The 17,261-nt window shown below is 43.6% G+C and overlaps 1 protein-coding gene across 1 annotated transcript in view; it reads right to left on the bottom strand.

The window, feature by feature from the left end:
* DYRK2 (dual specificity tyrosine phosphorylation regulated kinase 2) overlaps nucleotides 1–16,599 on the bottom strand; it is a 678,008-nt gene extending 661,409 nt beyond the window's left edge. Inside the window, exon 1 of the mRNA XM_044088051.1 lies at nucleotides 15,851–16,599. The gene's annotated coding sequence lies outside the window, so the exon portion shown is untranslated. The remainder of the gene's footprint in view (nucleotides 1–15,850) is intronic.
* Nucleotides 16,600–17,261: the final 662 nt, after the last annotated feature.

Here is a 17,261-nt window from a genome sequence, read left to right as displayed (position 1 = left end):
TAAACCGAGTGTAACAGACATGATTCCTTCCTTCCTTGATGAAGTCTAATTGTGCATGGAGGTTGCCAATGTCCTTGTTAATGAGGTTCACTATAAAATGTGCTATGGCCTTGCATATCAGCCTAGTTAGGCTGATGGGTATATATTGTGACACATTGGTGGATGCCCCACCTTAGTGTAAAGTGGTGACAGTGGTTGTCCTTCACAAGGCTGGAACAAAGGTGGTAGTCAGGCCTCCTTTGAATACAGTACCTTATGGTGTTGTAAGGTCATGCTTTGGGTCATACAAGATGCACCCCGTGATGTGATAGGCTCCCATGGTGGCTGTATACCATGACTTTCACATAGCAGTGGTGACCTGTTCACTACATATAGGAGAAGGGGGCAGATACTGGGAATGTCCTAATGTACTGATTGGTGGGACAGGGGGCGAAGCCTACACTGACTCTGTCAGGCATCAAGTATGCTAGACCTACATCATTGGAGTAGGTGGTGTCCTTGTCCACCACAAATGAGCAGATTCAAGTGCTTCCTCTGATGTTGCAAACATATGTGCAGAAGGGGAATGATTGTAGTGGATGTTGGCAAAGTGGGCTCTGTGCTTGCTGTGCAGGTTTCCAGGAGTGATCCCATTCGCTTGTTCATGCTAAGGAAACATTGCTCCAAAATGGGCACCTGTACTACTTTGTCTCAGACGGTGGTATGTCATCCCTTTTATAGACACTAATTCTTGCAAATGTCCACCAGACAGGTGTACCTATCTTTGCAGAGGACGATGTCATCCTGTTGGGTATACCTGACTCCATGCATCTATACAAATGCACGTATAGTGCTTGTGTATGTGTGGATATTGGTGCCAGTTCCTACAGAGGGGTTGGGGGCTATGAAGCTGTGTATACCACCCCACAGGAGGCTGTATTCCATGTTGGAGGTGTATGCATGTCTGACCCTAGCTAGATGGGTATTGTGGGAGATGGTGACTGCAAACATGACTGCATGATAGTTGCTTTGCCATGGAGGATGGCACTGTATGGATACTGCAGTGGTAACCTGTTTTGTGTAATTTCAACTCCAGCACACCTTCACCTCATGTGGGGGTAGCCCCAGGCTGCACCAAGGTATTTGTAATTCCAGTGTTGATGGCTCTCTGGCCATTTGTGTGCTGGCATGGGTACATCTTCCAATGTATGTTTGGGTCACTCAAGTAACCCAGGAAAAGGGTACAGGCTCAAATACTAATACAGTTAATGAGGTCCATATAGGCAAAATGGGCTTCCTGGTCACATGTGCTGGCTAGTAGCTAGCTAGGTTTGAATAGGTGTGTTGGCAATGGTGAACTGCCTCTGCAGTGTCCCCTGTGCATCTTACTGCCTGTACAGCATGGAGGTGTGCATGTGTCTCCTATATACTGAAACCCCATGTCCCATAGCATTACCACCCAAACTTTGGGGTCTGACTGTATGATAGGATGGTTGACTAGGTAAGACTGGTGTACTCTTTGCAGCTTTGAACCATGTGTCTGTGACTGTATGGCCTTCAATGTCTGCTGCGCTGACAGTTGTATGTTGGTAGTGATAACCTCACCACTTTTCCTAATTAAGTCACCATGGGGTGGTGAGAACCACTGCCAGATGCATGAAGGCCAGTTGAGACAGATGGAGGCCATCTCTGGCAAAGCATCATGGTCTGCTGACCATATCATCCAAGGCTCTCATGTACTGGAACCCATTGAAATATCACAAGATAATAGGCCACATGTTAAGGTCAATCATTTCCTGATTGTATTGCGGGATCAGTCTGGGTAACAGTGGAATGCTGCATAAGGCTAAGGACATACCTCCCTGGGACACATAATCAGCATGCTCACTCATGTCTCACTGCATACAGTCCAGGGAGCTACATCTCAGGTCAGGCATGCCAACATGGACTATGGCAGACACATGACAATAACTGTTGTTGAAAGACAACAGTGCTTATGTGATATGATGGATTCTGTCAACTGACACACAATTGACTGTGACCATCCACATATACAGCCTGGTGAGAGGCACATCAGTGCGTCTCACAATGGAGTCTCCTATGTGTAATATGTTTGATATGTCATGACTCCTTTGTGGCTGTGGGACACAGGTGTGTAGCTTTGTGTGGTATGTGCTGTGTAGGGCTGTGGCATTCACATGTGGCTGTGCATCCGAGGTGTCCTTTGTTTGTGGATGTGTATGTTGAGGATCTCTACCTGTGTGTGTGTGTGTGTGTGTGTGTGTGTGTGTGTGTGTTGTATAGGTGTGGATGGTGTGTGAGGTGTACTGATTGTATTGATAACCTGTTCGGGGACAGATATGTGGGCTTGACAGGGAGAGAACATGGACTGTTGGTTCCTAATCTCATTGCGTCTCTCACACAGTGTATTCCCTGGTGGTATTTGTAGAAGGCTGTCCATCCCTTTACATGAGGCAGGTGCTACACTGTGCCAGGATGCCCATATCAACTGGACTGGCAGGGGGAACTGTAGTATATTGTCCAGCCATATAATCCAGAATCTGAAGGAGGAAGGCCAGGGAGAACTAAGGGATGGGCCTACAGCCCAGGTGCTTCCTACAACAGTAGGAGGCTGACACCACTACATACATCGTAGACAGGTTATGAACAAGCAGTAATAGGTGCAACAGGAACATCCATTTGAACACCTTATGGGACATGCATCAAGTAGCAGGAAACATCAAGATCAGGAGGGCAATACATGATGTATTGCCACTATGTTGCTGATAGCCACATACATACTGTGGTGATAGATGGACGGGTATGATGTGGGAGTTAGCAGTGGATAGTGTTGGAATGTGGATGTGCAGGGTATGTGTACATAATGGTGAGCAATGTATGTGGTGGTGTGATGTGTTCCCCTCTTCATGTCTTTCAGGAGGGATGTCCTGCCATAGTAATCCACTTTTCTCAGAAGCAGAGACTGACGCCATAACTGATGCCCTGAGACTCCATCACCAGGTCTTGTTGTCAAGGAGTCATCATAACCAGCAAGAATGCGCTGCACTGTGGGCAGACCTCATGGCATCAGTTAATCGTGTGGGCCACTACGACAGGAGCTATGAGCAGGTCCGACGCAGTGCCACTGATATGATACATCAAACATGTCAAAGGGCCGTAGCTGTGACCAAGGACCATGCTGGCACCACTGGTGGGCCTACTACACAACAACCACTCTCAGCCACAGAGGAGTTCCTGACAAACCTGGGTTCAGCCACCAGCTCACAAGAATTGATCACACCATATGTCTTGGAGGTGGGTTGCACAGCTTCTACAGCCGAGGAGTGTCCAGGTAAGCATCCAGTTGTCATCATGTTAATACTGCAGCATTCATAGAGGCAGTCTCTGCACATCTCTACACATATATCAGGTCAATCTACATTTGTGAGGAGGGGGTTTGTAATGCACAAGTGTGCACACATATTGTGAATGTCAGCAATGTGAGTAGTATCACAGTTTGCACTGTACATGCAGATGATATATGCACATATTATCCTGTACCAATGCCACATTTGTGTCTGCTGACAATAACTCTCTCCCACAAATCCATAGGTACCTCTGGTGTGGCCAGGGTCCGCCATCCTGTTGCTGGTGAGTGTGAAACTGTCTTGTTATGGCTCATCTATACCCTAGGCATGTTAAGGGTTGCCATTTTGACATGAACACAACTGTTAAGATTAGCAATATTGCAATATGTGCATGTTCACTTGTGGAGGGGTGCATTGCAGTGCATTTCATTGGTAATCACAGTAGAATATTTGCAGGTGCTGTAACATATTAGGATGTATTTTTGTGAGGGTGTAGGCAGTCCGCTATAAAGGGGTGCATTACAATTGTGGAAACGGGTACACTGTGTTGTAGGTGAAGGTCCATCACATACACTGACATGTCACTTACCTCACAGGTGTATAGTACTAGCAGCATTAATTGGACATAGCTGCACTGCATGTTGTTAAGGGCCTGTCTTGTGTGTGTCTGTTGTGGTTTGTCTAATACATTTGTGGCACCTCAGCTATGTGTGTGTGTGTGTGTGTGTGTGTGTGTGTGTGTGTGTGTGTGTGTGTGTGTGTGTGTGTGTGTGGATCAGCAGACATTATAATGCAAGAATTAATATAGTCATGTTGTCTTCCCCTCAGATCATTATAGATTGATGTGAGGAAATGTGGACAGACATTTGGGTTACCGACTCCATACACTGCAGGGAACCTATGCTACTACAGAAACTGTTGTATTCTTCACTTTCTACATTAGTCTGGCCAGTAGTTCCTCCTTCCCCTTATATGTGGGCCTTTGTCTTGCCCTGCTCCAGTTCCTGGTTTTGTCCACAATTGCTGCTCTATGTAGTTGTAGATATGCTGTGACTGGTCTGAGAGATGTAACACCACACACAGGGTTACGGACTTCACACCTCTGACTATACCTGTTTTGTAGGTTGTCCAGCATAGTCCCCCGTACGTCTGCTCTGGTCCTCAGATGTTTTGTCTTGTACTGTTATTATAAGGCTACATAGGTTCATAGGTAGGTGCCAGGCTATCTGCCCGAAGGCATTTATAAGCCTAGCCAGAAAGTGTTGGCTTTCGCCGCCCCCTTAGATTAATTCCCTGTGCCTCTGTCCAGCAGAGCCACTGAAGTGAACCCCGAGGTAAACTTTCTGTTACCCATCCACTCGTCAAGATTTCTTTTGAAGAGTGTTAGCGAGGAGCTCTGCCTGATGTAGATTGGGATCTTGTTCCAAAGCATGGGAAGTCTCTGGGACAGGAATCTATCCCTCCAGCACGTCCTATTTATTGCTGTGGTGAGGTTTAGATCCCTAGAGCATGTGGCTTGCGGGGATAAGGTTTTCTTTAGGTGGAGCATGTCCATCAGTTCTGGGTTGGACATGGCCTTGTATGTCAGGCAGACATCACCTCTGATAGGCGGTATGCAACCGAGTACAGCTGTAATTTCTACAGTCGAGCTGCATAGGGCATCTGTTTGAGGCCAGTGATCCTCTTGGTGAGGTACTTCTGTGGTCTTTTCAGCTGGGGTGTTGTACTCTATGATGGGTCTGATGAGTGATGAGTAGAGGGATACAATGACCTCTTTTGATCTGGATGCGAACATTTTGTGATTAGGTGGGCCATGTAGAAGGACTTTCTAACCACTTTGGCAATGTGATTATCAAAGTTGAGATTACTATCTACTTGGGTCCCCAGATCCCTTATTACGTCTTCCATATTTAGGGGACTACCACCTGTGGTAGTTTGTGGGTACTTTGTTTTTTCCAAAGGGGATGACTACGCACTTTTTAGCATTTAGCTTGAGGCCATGATTTTGACACCAGGTGTCCGTCTCAGTGAGACCCTTTTGGAGGATGTCTGTGTCAGCTGGAGAGTCAATTATAGCCCCTAGTTTGCAGTCATCTGTGAACTTGGACAGCCATAGTCCACCTGTGCTTGCCTGTACCTCTGAGAAGTATATGCCAAACAGGAGGGGTCCTAGGACTGAGCCCTGGGGAACTCCACTTGTAACCGATTTAGAGTTGGACCTAGCTCCCGCAACTCTCACCATGTGGGTTCTGTCCGTGAGCCAGTTGGCAACCCATCTTGTGACGTAGGGGTTTATGTTCAGGCTGGTGAGCTTGTCTATAATACCAGAATGGGGAATGGTGTCGAAGGCCTTTGCAAGGTCTAGGTAGGCTGTGTGTACCACCTTTCCCTCATCCATAGCCTTAGTAACTGTCTCAAAGAAGTCCACCACGTTTAGGAGGCATGATCTGCCCTTAACAAAGCCAAACTGGGTAGGGTCCAGTGTTTGGAGGTTCCCAATGTTTCTGTTAATGAGTTCCATGATGATGCGCTCCATAGCCTTGCAGACCAAGCTAGTCAGGCTTATAGGGCAATAGTTCCTGGGGTCTGTTGTGGCTCCTCCTTTGTGGAGTGGAATAACCGCTGCTGTGCACCACTCTATGGGTACGTAGCCTGTGGAGAGGCTGAGTTTGAACAGTTTGTTTAGGTGAGGAGTTAGTTCGTCTTTGATGTTGCCCAAACCTCTCATACTTACAGCCATTAATGTGGACAGGGCCATATATAACTGTGGGACATAGGCCCAAACATGGGGACAGGATTTTAATATTGCTCTTACAAACCTAGACAGTTGGTGGAATGGTTTTGTATTAGCATGAATTTTCCAATGGGTAGTAAGTGTGCATCTCACCTGTCTATTATTATTTTCTCACAACAATCTTTAGTCATTTGCCAATAGTTTCCCAGAAAACTGCAAATGTTATGGCAAACAGAACAGATATCTGAACCATAAATGTGGACATTCTGTTAAACTCTGTGCATTTGTGGGGTATGGATGGTGCCCACTGACTTGTTGTAAGTACTGACACAGTTACGTGACAACCTTTATATCCTGCTGCTACATTGACTTGTTACAACCTACTGTTCTACTAGCCACCGTCTAGGTTACTCGGGGCTGTGTATTGTCCATATCTGTGTCCCCCCATCCCTCCATTGTGTCTGTTTTTGTCCAGCTTTCTTGCAATAAGAAATATTGATATATGGACAGTCTGTAGAACTCCTGCCATAGGTGTAGCTCACATACAAAACAGTAGGTGCAGCCAGTCTCAAACCATGTACCCCATCAACCATGGTAATTTACTTATCCACTAAGCCACAACAGTCACCAGACAGTGCAGTTTACTTCCTGACAATATCAACCACAGACAAACATAGCACTTTGACCCCTGCATATTGGGGAAATGGTACATGTCACCAGGTTGATTGGGACAGCCCAGTGATTGTGTGGTCTGCTGCTATTACCTTGCAAACATTCTGTGATTGCAGTTGTATGTGGATATGGGTGTGTTGGGGGTAGGGGACTCTAGCACTGACAGTCAAGCATCTATCCTGTGACCCCACTGTATGTCATTCCCTCACATAGTGCACTGGGTTTTGCTGGCTTGGGGCCTACTACATATTAAGGATCGGCTAGTATTGGATGGAGAGTTCCTGTTGGCCCACACAGCTGTCAGTTGTCTGCAACTATCCCAGTAGCCCACTCTATTCCCTTGCATACATGCACCAGGTCCATACATATGCTACCACAGTCTACTACCCCATTCATTTCTTGTAAAGAAGAGTGACTTACCTTGTCCCATCAGCTGTTACGATAACAGTGCCTCAGGGCTGTCTCTGTCTGATGCATGCCATACACAGCCAGTACATGGTAAGGTACAGTTGTGTGGTGTGGCTGGCATCATTTTACTATGTATGTGAGTCAGAGTGAGGTGTCAGACCCTACGTACCTAGGTTGTCAGTGCATGTGCTATGCATTGCTTCTTTGCCAAGGCCAGGGCATACTGGGCAAGCGAATGCTTGCCTACAGTGATAGGCTCAGGGGGTTCCTCCTCCGAATCCTCCTGTGGCTGTGGGGACCTTGGTACTGGTGGGGGGCTGTGTGCCCCTTCCCTGTGATGTTCCTGCCACAGCTGTTTCTACAGGATCATATTGTGTAGCATGGCACATACCGTGAATATGTATGCACATGTGGCTACAAAGTACTGCAGGGCTCCACCAGATATACAGAAGTAGTAGAACCATGACTTGAGCAGCCTAAACACTGGCTCTATGATGTTCCTAATTTGTTTGTGTGCCTCATTATGGCATTCTTCAGTAGGTGCACGTGCATTTCTGATGGGTGTCATTATCCACAATTCTAGTGCGTTGCCAGCATCCCCCACTAGATGGCCATATGAGATGTCCCCCCGGCAAACATCTGGTACAGCTGTGAGGTGTGCCAGATGCGGGAGTTGTGAGAGTTGCCAGGGCTGCCAGCACACACATTCATGATAATGCCCTGGGCATTGCAACACAACCTGGCAGTTGAAGGAGTGATACCCCTTGCGGTTGACATAGACCCTACCCGCTTCACTGGGTGGTGTTGTGATGTGCACATGAGTGGCACCCAGTACCTCAGGGTAGTGTGCTACATGGTGGAAGAGACACATACTGCTGACCCTCTCCTCATGGGTGCGGGGTAAATAAATGTGTTCACTGGCATGTGCTTGTACGGCATCCAGGAACTGGTGGAGTACCCTGGATGCAGATGCCTGTTAGATCCCCATTATATCCCCCAGTTGGTCTTTGAAAAGTACCTGTAGCTAATATTCTAAGGGCTACACATATCTTTGTTTCCACTGGGATGGGTTCCCCCTCTGTTGGCTCTGGGTCTAAGTTGAGGGCGGCAGAATTCAGTGAGTTCTTCTAGTATGTCCCTGTCCATCCTGTAGCACTCTACAATCTGCAGCACATGTAGCTCCGGGAAGGTCATCCTGGGCCTGAACACTCTTCTCCTTCTCAGTCTGGGCCTATTGTCAGCATCATCTTCGCTGACCTCAGCCTCAAGCACATACAGATGTAGCAGAGCAGCAGTATCACCTAAGATTTTGTCAGTTAAAATTCCCTAGTGTGTACTCCAATGGTGCAGAGTATGTAGGAAAATCAGATTGTATGGTGTATGCATACATTATAGTGGTGTGCTGCAGTTGCAGCCTGTGTGATTGGCTCATTATGCTGCATTCCACCTAATATGTATAGCACTGGGGGTTTGAAAGGGCCAGTGTCTGTTGAAATGGGCTTATCAGTCATTTCTACCTAATTGGCTTTCCCAGGCAATTTTTTTTTACGTTTTTTTTTCCTTATTTCTTTCACTGCTAAGCAGTGTGGTGCACCACACAAACCTATGGCGCTAGTATAAACAGTGCTCAGCAGTTTTGACCCTCCTACAACCACGGCTACACTTACTTTTTCTTAAACTAGCTAAAACATGCTCAGCAGCAACAGACACCCCCCCCTGCCTAGCTGTTCTTAGCTGAGTGCAAACAGGTGCTGCTAAGCACCAATCCACTTTAACATACTGTGACACACCCCCTTGTGATATCAGCTACCTGTTCTGCCTACACCAGCACTGTTCTAGCCCTACCACGGTTTGTACCTGCGGACACTGTGCCACTTTTTGCTATTCAATAACCCTGGCTCATTTACATACACCTAATGCGTACACCCTGGATACTTCACTACACCAGAGCCTGTCTCCTTAGCAACCACTGTAACCTGCCATGACTCTGCCTGCTAGGCACTATAATGCAATACGTTTGCAAGTGTCTAATTTTCATTTTATAAATTTTTTTTTTTTGCATAATGGCATGTTTGTGCATCTCTCTGCAACACTTAAATGTGATTTTATATATATATATATATATATATATATATATATATATATATGTATATAAAAAGCCGCGGTGGTGGTGCTGTGGTAGCGTTGTCGCCTCACAGTAAGACATTGTCCTGTTCGATTCTCAGCTAAATCGTCTTCTGTGTGGAGACATGCGTGAATGGGCGTACCTTCGTTGAAGGTTGTGCATCAGGCCGGGCAAGTCGGTACGTAAAAATCTACTGCCAATCATTAGCGGACCGGAGTTCCGCTGTGGCGACCCCTAACTGGGAAAAGCCGAAAGATACAACATATATATATATATATATATATATATATATATATTAAAAAATTATATGTTTTATTACATTGCATTGCTTTTTGGAGTTACTGGCCATAGTTTGGGCCATTTGCATGCCTACTGTCCACTGCCCACTTTTTTGGGGGGGCTTTTACAGCCCCTGTTTAAATTTTACAGGCCGGTACACGGTTTCTAACCGCATACATTTCCTACACTGACACAGCACCTACACGGCTGCCTTTCTGCTTAATGAATCGCAAATCAACCTCATTTGCATGATTTTCACCACCTTATGAGGTGATTTGCATTCCGCGGACACCTTCATGTCCACACACTGATGCATTCCCCTCAGCCCTGTTTCCTGGATCACTTGGCAGCCATGTTCTGTGTTAGGGCCATAACACTATTCCTACATGGAGAATTGTTCCATGTAGGGTTTATCGAATTCCACCCTAAGTCTATTTTCTTGTAATCTACTGTTACTTCATTTCTACACAGCTTCATAAGAGTTTTCATTGGTTAATATTGTCATCATTCTTCTTATATAGTCCCAAGACTCCATCATAACCATCAACACCACCTTTATCAGGCTTCATCAGCGTGATCCTTTTGTCAGTGGAAAGCGCTTTCATAAACATCTTCTCATCTGCCATCATGTTGTAGTATCATTTAGCAGGTTTGTTAATAAAAAGTTTCCTGACATTTCCCTCACAAACCTTTTCAAACACATTTACTGAGGGGTGTAGTGGGAGATTGAAGGTATTTTTCTTTTTAAATGTTTGATCATGTAGTACTCTAGGGCTTTGCAAACAAAATAGCAACCTCAGGTTAATATTCCTAGAAAACACAATTTAATCAGTGAGGGCTTCAGCCAAATCAGAGTGTATCATTTGTATAAATGTAACCTCTTTTATAACTAAATTGTGATGCAATTCATTAACTTGTAGATGGCTGTAGTTAAAACCTTTAAAGGTACAGGTTACCTTACAGACACAAGGTGCAGGGTTTGATTCTCACATGTGGTAATTGGCTAGGTGTGAAATGGCCCACAAGGGTAGTTAGCCTAGTACTAACCTATGAACCTATTAATGACAGTAATTTTTACTGTACCTGTATGCCCCTCACTGGCATCAACCTTGTCCCTTGCCCCTCTGTCTCCTCAGTCTGGTTCTATCCACTTGATTCTTTTTCGGCTGTGATATAACTTTGTAAAGCAAGTGTAATGTCCCAATATTTTTGTGTTGACAATACTTCTGTTTTGAGATTTTTGTAGTCTTGGTTACTTTAAATAATGTTTCCCGTATGTGTTTACCATATTAGAAACACATATGACTTAATCACGTGAATCGGAGAGCTGTATAAAAGAAAAGTAAGATGACTAGTAAATGCTCTGATGAAGTCCACAGATATGGGGGATGGAAGTGATTGACCTATGGATTGGATTTTGAATAAACTGGTGATTTGCTGATAAGCCATCTGTGTAGAAATTTTGGTTTATTCTTTAACCATTGGAGTCATCATTTTTTTTGTTGTTTTGTAATGTGTTTTTTACAGGAATAGCTAGGGGTGTGTGTGTGTGTGTGTGTGTGTGTGTGTGTGTGTGTGTGTGTGTGTGTGTGTGTGTGTGTGTGTGCGCATACATACATACATATATATATATATATATATATATATATATATATATATATAACATACATTCATTTGATCAAAAGCTCAAAACATTGTGAATGAGAATTTGCCTTTTCCCCACTGTTGTGCAACTGCAGAGTTAGGAGGGCTCAGGGGGTAAGCTCCTCTACATTACATTGCTTTTCAATATCTTGAGTTTTCAACATTTTGAATTTCAATATTTTCAGTTTTTGATCAAATGAATGCACTCCATATAGACATACACATGTACACAAAAAAACAGTCAAGCTTCACAGTCATAAGTTAAACAGAGGAGATACTGGGCATGAATACACTTAAAACAGCATTAGCATTTGTATAACGTACAACAGTTGTAAATTCTGAGTATAACAGTTTCCTATTAAATTAACTGACAGTTTCTAACTCAGATTATAAAACTGACAAACATATACTGGCCAGTGGGGGGTTCAAATTGGGTATATTAAATTATCTTTGATCCCACTGAAATAATAGAAGTATTACTTCTCCAGCTCTAAATTCTTATTTGTGCCCTCTGTATAAACACATTTTAAAATACAGCCATGTTTCTCTACAGGTAAACAGTAGTTTTGAGACTGTAACATTGTATCTTAAATCTGTTTGATAAGGAATAGCAGAAGTTACTGCTCACAGCACATCCTGGTTTTCAAAACTGCCTGCAACAATATGTCATCTTCAGTATGCAACTGTAACAGCCAGGACCTGCCTTGAACTCTGCTCCTGTCACTCTTTTCTATGAACCAAACGCAACACATTGCTAGACCACATACATGTGCCTCAGTTAGTGTTTTAGCAACTCTGTTGTGTCAGTTTAAGAAGAAAACGGATTATTCCAAGAGTGTGTGAATCTATGAGGTTGTTACACAGCATTAATGAAAATAATCTTAATTCCATTACATTACTACCATAAGAAAACAAATACAGCAGTTCATAGGTTCATAGGTTCATACTAGGCTATCTGCCCTAGGGCATTTATAAGCCTAGCCAGAGTTGTGTGGCTTTCACCACCCCTTAGGTTGAAGAATACTATACCCATTAGTTTGCCGTGCCTCTGTCCAGCAGTGATACAGAGATGATTCCTCTTGAACAGAGCCAGTGAGGTGCTCTGTCTCACATGGACCGGGATTCTGTTCCACAGCATAGGGAGTCTCTGGGTGATGAATCTGTCCCTCCAGCACGTCCTATTTATATCCGTGTTGAGGTTTAAGTCTCTTGCTCTTGTGGCTCTGGTGGATTTGGATTTTTTGAGGTGGAGCATGTCCATTAATTCCGGGTTGGACATGGCCTTGTATGTCAGGCACAGGTCACCTCTGAGCAGACGGTATGCGACTGAATAGAGCTGGAGTTTCTTCAGTCGGGCAGCATATGGCATATTTTTGAGCCCCTTTATCCTTTTGGTGAGGAACTTTTGGGGTCTTTCCAATTGCTGCAGGTGTCGGGTAAGATACATTCCGAATGGGGCACTGTACTCAATCATTGGTCTGATAAGTGAAGAGTATAGGGGAACAATGACCTCCCTTGATCTGGATGTGAATCCCTTCATAATCAGGTGGGCAATGTAACCACTTTGGCAATGTGAGTGTCAAAAGAAAGGTTACTGTCAACTTGGGTCCCCAGGTCCCTGATAACCTCTTCTGTACTTAATGGATTGCCACCTATGTGGTAACTTGGGGTTACCTTGTTTTTACCAAAGGGTATGACTATACATTTTTTGGCATTTAGCTTAAGGCCATGGCTCTGGCACCAGTTATCCATTTCTATGAGACCTCTCTGAAGGATATCTGTGTCTGATGGATTTTCAACTATGGCGCCCAGTTTGCAGTCATCTGCAAACTTTGTCAGCCACAATCCTCCTATGTTTGCCTGCACTTCTGAAAGGTAGATGCCGAACAAGAGGGGGCCCAGGACTGAGCCCTGTGGGACACCGCTTGTGACCGGCTTGGAGTCTGACATGGCACCAGCAACTCTAACCCTGTGGGTTCTGTCCTTGAGCCAGTTTGCAACCCATCTTGTGACATATGGGTTTACATTTAAGCTGGTGAGCTTTTCTATGACACCCGAGTGGGGTATTGTGTCAAAAGCTTTTGCAAGGTCAAGGTAGGCTGTGTGAACTGCCTTACCCTCATCAATGGCCTTGGTGACTGTTTCAAAAAAGTCGACCAAGTTCAAGAGGCATGATCTGCCCTTGACAAAGCCGAATTGGGTAGGATCCAATGTCTGTAGGTCCCCTATGTCTTTATTTATGAGTTCCATTATGATCCTCTCCATAGCTTTGCAGACCAGGCTTGTTAAGCTTATGGGGCGGTAATTACCAGGGTCCGTAGAAGCACCGCCTTTGTGGAGTGGGACCACAGTTGCCGTACGCCACTCTTTTGGTACGTATCCTGTGATAAGGCTAAGATTAAACAGCAGCCTTATGTGTGGGTTTAGTTCCTCATTGAGTTCATGTAGCACACAGCCGGGGACACCATCCGTTCCCATTGATGCTGTGTTTTTAGCTTTAGAGAGAGCAGCTCTCACCTGGGCATTTGAGATGATTGGGAGGCTACACTCTGCTGGGATAGATATTTCTCCTTTTGGGGGGGAGGGAGGGGAGAAATTTTCACTGAACCTGTCTGCCAGTATGTTTGCAATGTCTGTGGGTTCAGTGATTTTTGTATCATTTTGGACTAATTCTGAGCATATCTGGGAGTTTCCACCCAGATTTCTAACATAGCTAAAGAAGGCCTTATGATTGTCTTTTGAGTCCTTGGTGATTTTTCTCTCAAAGTTGGCCTTGGATGATTTTATGAGTGATCGTAATTTTTTACTAGTATTGATCAGAGATGTCTTCCCTTTTAGGGATTTTGCTCTATCTTGTAGTAGCTTTCTCCTCTTGTTGTAAAGTTTGTTTATGGCTGGGGTCATGAGTTCTTCTCTCTCAAACTTTCTCTCTCTCTCTCTTGCACGCATGCACACAGTAACTCTGGTGACATGTAATATTTGCAAAGAAGAAATTATTTAAAATGCGTGCATGTGTGTGAGTGTGTGTAAAATTAATATTTAGATTGAACTTTACCAGAGGCCCATCTATTAAGAATGCATTTAGTATCGGTCAACACTAGACTTTTAGATATAATACACAACCTTATACCTATGCCACTAGGCCTCAGAACACCTCTGAGCTGTCCAGTACTGCCCAGTAGTGACCATCCTGTTGTGTACTATCACTTGCTCTGCATTTATTTCCAACAGGCACCTAGAAGTGAAGTTCTAATTCCAGTATCACAGAACAGTATAAAACCTACAGATTAGTATGGTCACAGTTAAAGTGTGTAAAGAGTGTCACAACACTTCTTATTGAATTTCAGAGCCATTAAAATTGTTTAACTACATAATTTAGAAAGAATGCATGGGTGAGCTTCATCTTTTTACCAGTTATGAAGCTTTCATTGTACTTGGGCAAAACTAAGAGAAACCACATATCCAAAAACTGAGAGTATGACAACCATTTTTCTCAGCCTTTAAATGTTAAAATAATTGCACTGATCTCAAAAAAACATAACAGAGGGTCAGAAAGTTGGCATTTTCTTATTTTTCCTGATATAATGCATTTGTCAAATAATAGAACCCACGCAACTAGCAATAAGAAATCTTTGTATAGGCTTGTTTTAGTTATTTAACAACTGATGTTGTCCAACTTTAAAGAACAGCACAGCTAAATGTAAGTAAGGGCAAAGATCATAAGCTGCAGCAGTTAAGAGTTACTTGGTGACATCTGGTTTGGAAGCCCCTTACTACTTGAGGCCAACTCGGATGCGTGCTGAGATGAGTTATGCCGCCCAGTAACCTGGCACAGCGCGTAGTCTTCACACAACTATTAATGCACAACGCCAGAAGTTTAAATAGCAGCTGAATACAGGAATATGCATTCACGGAATACACAAAAGACTGACACAGACAGTACCCAATGGAATCTTCCAAGACGCTCGTACGTCCACGCCCAGCCTAATACTTGCTTTGGTGTCATCTGTCTGCCAACATTTTCTCTTAAATATCCATACAGGAAAACTCATCTTCCCCCAACAGTCTACTTGTGGGTAGTGCCAGAAGTCCAAAGTAGCAGCACTATGAGTGACGGAAAAGCACTTCCTGCTCCCCGATGGATGCCCTATCACTGATCCGATACACAGGCAACAAATGCTGCAAGCAAGATGTTAAATTTTCACACATTTTGCTTGAAAAACATATAGCCAAACATAAAAATGCAATTATTGGAATAATTATCCAAGATCAATTGATGAATTAAAATATAACTATGTATGCTACTAAATATTCCTCCTCGAATCACAGCTGGCGAACAGCTGTTTTAAAGGAAAGTTGTTAGGATATCTTGAGAAGATTATTACCTTTATTAACCAAAAATAAGAAATGGTGAGCTACATAGTAAAAAAGATAAAAAAAAAACGCCCTAGTATAAAACAAATGCTGATGTTCATCATATCATGGGCTTGAAACCCCCATTAACCACATAATAGGTTTAGCACTACAGTACAGCATATTAACATTCGCAGAAACACTGGTATACATTTCATAATAACCTTGCAGGGAGGGTGTCTGAACTACTGCTATTTTCCATTGGTTTTACACACACGAAAAACTTACCTTTTTTCAAACAAGCGCACGCCATTGCTAAAAATACATCCAATCATTTTGCTATAGCATTAAAATCTCCAACATGATCAGTACTGTATTATGAAATCCGAAAAGGGATATGCAGTTTCGTAATTTGAGCCGGTACCTTCATGCATATTTTTCACCATTTAGCCACTATAGCAAATCTTGGTTTACTGCCGACTTTCGTTCTGAAAACCAGCAGAAGTGTGGATTTTTATGCCTTTAAGTCCTTTTCCCTTTCCACCCTTTCGGGCTGGAAAGACAGCAGCAGAGGGTTTCCTGGTTAACATGGCCGCTGAAGGGAGAAATCCACCCGTATCGCTCTTACCTCCTCCTCCAGTCAGAGCTCACCAAAGTCCCCTACTCCAATCAGCTCCATGCAGGATCATTCTCGGCCTTATTTTCTAAGATGTCCTAATTACAAACTCAAAAAACACTGCTTGTGTCAAACCCTTGGGATGGGAAAGACGAAGGACACCCAGGTATCCCAAGAGTGCTGTCCAGTTGTGTCAGTCACGCCTTTGTTGGAAAGGCTGCTACTGCTTCGTGACAGATTCTTATCCTTCTCGTTTGTTTACAGCACTGCTTGTGAACAGCGGCCGGTCCAGTTGCTAAGCGAAAATAAACACTCCAGACTTATACACGTAGAGAAGAGGTTTGGCCACACAAAGAACCCACTCTACTGTAGATGAAGGTGGCTTCACAAACGTGTCATTAAGTGCCAGATTTTAAAATAGATCTTTCTATAAGAGAAGGATGCGGCTTCACAAACTGTCATTAAGTGCCAGATTTAAAATTAGATCTTTCTATAAGAGTAGTCTATCTCTTATAGAAATATCTATTTTTAAATCTGGCACTTAATGACAGTCACTCTCTCTTATAGAAAGATCTATTTTTAAAGATGGCACTTAATGACAGTTTGTGAAGCCGCAGCCTAAAATTAGATGCTTCCATCACAAAATGTCAGTCCTATAAATAATATCTTCCTAAAAACGCTATAGTATTTCATATATAAAATACAGGAACCCTGTCCTAATAATAAAAGAAGCACAGGGTCTGCTTTCTTACTGCAAACCAGTCATGCCTCTGCATGCCTTTCAAAGTCTTAACTCAAAAAGCGAGGATAAAGTAAAAAAATAATCTGGGACAAAACCCCAAAGAAAGGGTTAATGCTGACATTACAAGTCTGTCAGAAGTATTGATATTAACTCACTCAAGCTTATGACACCTTTTTGTACATTTCCAGTTCATACCCATACCTCCTTATGGCGTTCAGAACTTTTTTTAGGATCTGTCTTCTTTAACTAAGTAATTTACTAGCTAGTAATAAGCAATATTAGAAAGGGCAAGAAGCTATTAACAAAGTGACACAAAGATTGTTAGTCTAGGATGTCCTGCA

Source organism: Protopterus annectens, chromosome 11.part0, assembly GCF_019279795.1.
Source record: "Protopterus annectens isolate FY-2018-M chromosome 11.part0, PAN1.0, whole genome shotgun sequence".
NCBI lineage: Eukaryota > Metazoa > Chordata > Ceratodontiformes > Protopteridae > Protopterus > Protopterus annectens.
Note: the sequence above shows the minus strand (reverse complement) of the source record. Positions and strands in the feature narration are given on the sequence as shown.